Source organism: Macaca mulatta, chromosome 5 (assembly GCF_049350105.2).
Source record: "Macaca mulatta isolate MMU2019108-1 chromosome 5, T2T-MMU8v2.0, whole genome shotgun sequence".
Lineage (NCBI taxonomy): Eukaryota > Metazoa > Chordata > Mammalia > Primates > Cercopithecidae > Macaca > Macaca mulatta.
The window spans coordinates 196,776,842-196,780,473 of NC_133410.1; the positions used below are offsets into that span (position 1 = coordinate 196,776,842).

Here is a 3,632-nt window from a genome sequence, read left to right on the forward strand (position 1 = left end):
CACTGTGCCTGGCCTTAATTTTTTTTTTTTTTTTTTTTAATTAGCAAAGGAAACAACAGGTGAAGAGATAGCCCATGGAATGGGAGAAAATATTTGCAGACTATCTAACTGACAGGTGATTGGTAACTAAGAATATAGAAGGAGTCCAAACAACTCAAAAACAAAAAAACCAAATAATCTGATTTTAAAATAGCCAAAAGATCTGGACAGACATTTCTCAAAAGAAGAGATACAAATGGCCAACAGGTATTTAAAAAATGTTCAACATCACCAATCAGAGAAATTCAAATAAAAATAATCATGAGCTATCATCCCATCCCACTTAAAATGGCTTTTATCAAAAAGACAGGCAATACGGGATGCTGCAAGAATGTGGCGAAAGGGGAACCATTGTACACTGTTGGTGGGAATTAAACTAGTACAACTACTATGGAGAACGGCTTCGAGGTTCCTCAAAAAACTAAAAATAGACCTACCATATGATCCAGCAATCCCACCGGGTATATACACAAAAGAAAAGCAATCAGTCTATTGAAGAGGTGTCTGCACTTCCATGTTTATTGCAGCACTGTTCACAATAGTCAAGATATGGAATCTGCGTGTCCATCAGCAGACAAATGGGTGAATGAAATGTGGTACATCTATAGAGAGAGAATGGAATATTCTTCAACCATAAAAAGAATGAAATCATGCCATCATGCCATTTGCAACAATGTAAATGGAACTGGAGCATATTATGTGAGGTGATGAAATAAGCCAAAAACAGAAGGACAAATACTGCATGTTCTCACTTGTATTTGGGAAGTAAAAAGATGATCTTATGGAAATAGAGAGTAGAATTGTGGTTATCAGAGTCTGGAAGGGTAGTGGGCAGGGGGAGATAAAGAATTGTTAACAGGTACAAAAATACATTTAGATAGAAGGAATAAGATGTAATGTTCGGTAGCTCAATAGGGTAACCATAGTTAATAGTAATTTATTGTGTATTTCACATTAACTAGAAGATTGGAATTGGAATGTTCCTTACACAAAGAAATGATAAATGCTTGAGGTGATGGATATCCCAGTTACCCTGATTTCATCATTACGTGTTGTATTCTTACATCAAAGTTTCACATGTACCCCAAAATATGTACAACTATTATGTATTCAAAAATTAAAAATAAAAAAATTATGAATATGAGCAACTAGCATCTAGACAGCTGGGTCTGCTTTGTTTAATGATTTCAATAATTCAACAAATATCTATTGACTACCACTCATATTAGACGCTAAGATATTTGTTAATGACACAATGGTGAATCAATCCATAAACGATTTCTCCTGATGCTTATATATTTGTAAGGAAGATTTTTTTTTTTTTTTTAAAAAGCAAGTAATCAAGTTGAGTGTGACAGGCATCACTTGTTATTGGAACATGTAGTAGAAGGGGTTTCTGTGTCCCTGCAATCAGGACAGGTCTTTCTGAGTCTGAAGTATGAATCAGAGTTAGGTAAAGCAGTGAGGGAAGGTAGTTTAGTTTACTTGGTACAAGACACAGTATTAAACACTGCAGTAGAGAGAGTTGTAAATGATAAATCTGCACTTACAGAATTTGCAATTCAGTAAAAATGAGAATATTATCTAAATTTACTGAATGCTCATTATGTGCTAGGTGTTATTAAATACCTTCTATTGATTTGTTTAATCCTCACAACAACTGTATGAAGGAGTTACTGTTATTGACCATCTAAAGGTGAGGAAACAGGAACAGAAATAGAAGTAGCTTGCACAGATCTTCCTGATCTCCCTCATAGCTAATGACAGACCTAACATACAAATACTTGGTGTCTGGGCCCGAAGCATGCAGTCTTTTTCTTTTGAGACAAAGTCTTGCTCTGTTGCCCAGGATGGAGTGCAATGGCGCGATCTTGGCTCACTGCAACCTCCGCCTCCCAGGTTCAAACAATTCCCTGCCTCAGCCTTCCAACTAGCTGGGATTACAGGTGCCTGCCACAACACTGGCTGATTTTTGGATTTTTAGTAGAGATGCGGTTTCACCATGTTGGCCAGGCTGGTTATGAACTCCTGACCTCATGATCCACCTGCCTCAACCTCCCAAAGTGCTGGGATTACAGGCATGAGCCACTGCACCCGGCCTCAAAGCCTGCACTCTTAAGAAGCATTTTAGTCTAAGAAAAGATTGACGTATTGCAAATTTGCAAATAACTGCAATTCAATATATTACAGTTACTATCAGAGCATCCTATATCGGAGCCCGGTGGAATGCCTAGAGCTCGGTGTGCTTTAGTTTTTTCTTTTCTTTTCTTTTTTTTAAGGAAAATTTGTATTATTTTAATTACTTTTATGTACAGAAAACTCAACAGTGTACATTTAATCCAGTTTAGTAGGAAGTTCTTTAGCCTTTGCTTTTTGAGCTTTGGTGCTAGTCTTCCTGTGGACTAGACGTCCCAGTCTGGCTTCCCATGGATAATGCAGTAAGGGACCCCCATTTATGACACAGGGTAGGCAGAAAGACAACCAGCTCAATGGGATCCACGTCATGTGCCATCAGTCACCACCAGCTGAGCCTTCACATTCTCCACCAAGGTGGTGACGGTGTTAACTCCTGCTCGAAGGGCAGGTGGTCTCTTAGTGGGGATGTCCCCTTTGCCGGCAGCTTTCTTCTCAGCTGGGGCTGACAGACAGCCTCTGCTTCTTCTCTTGCTTTGCTTTAGTCTGTTCTTGTGGGTCAGCTTAAGCAGCTGAGTGGCTGTTTGGTGGTTCAGTGCCTGGGTGAACTGGTTAATCGCAGGAGGCATTTTTAGTCGCTTACAGAGGATGACTCTCTGCTGCTGCATCCTGATATAGCAGGGCCTTTTCACAAGGTGGGCGAGGTCTCTTTTGGGTTGGATGTCCTTTCCAATGCCAACATTCTTAGGCCATTTCTGAAACGGGGGATTCACCACTTTCTTGGCCTCCTATTTCTTTGTGACAGCAGGGGCCGGAGCCACCTTCTTCCCCTTAGACTTCCTTCCTTTCGGCATCTTGAACGGCGGAAAGAGAGAGACGCCCTTTTTCTTTCTTGCCTCTCTCTCCCAAGGACTTTTGGTAGGTGCACTAGATAGCACACACAGTTTTCCCTTGAAGCAAGGCATTTCTGTCTGGTTGAAAGCAGACTCATGGCTTCTAAATGCTTTTCATGCAGTCTGCAAACACGATTTTTAAAGAAAGTTGAAAACTCATGTTTCTCCTTGTGGAAGTTCATCCCTCTTTCTGCACAAGGTGGACTACAAGAGTTCCTTCTGGCTGGACCAAACTTATTTTCAGGAAGCAGCTCTGAATCTGTAGAAAAGCTTGAACATTATTAGTTCTCAAAGCGATGCTGCATAATACAAGAAGAGGCTACCTTCATTTGATGTTTCTGTGATTACTGTATGTCCACCTCTACAGTGATACCGACTTACTAGGGATTGCTAACATTTAGGCATACTTGCATCATAACAACTTAACAGTTTAACTTTGACTACAAAGACCAATGAAGGGATTGTATACTATAATTTTCAATTATGTTGAAATGTTTCTACAATAACTATCCTTAAACACTTTATGTGTCTAGAGATGCAGGTTACTTGGTGAAATCGAATCTCAAC

General features: G+C 39.8%; 1 pseudogene; it reads right to left on the reverse strand.

Annotated features, from left to right (window-relative positions):
- Positions 1 to 2,373: 2,373 nt before the first annotated feature.
- LOC708576 (large ribosomal subunit protein eL8 pseudogene) lies at positions 2,374 to 3,026 on the reverse strand (annotated as a pseudogene).
- Positions 3,027 to 3,632: the final 606 nt, after the last annotated feature.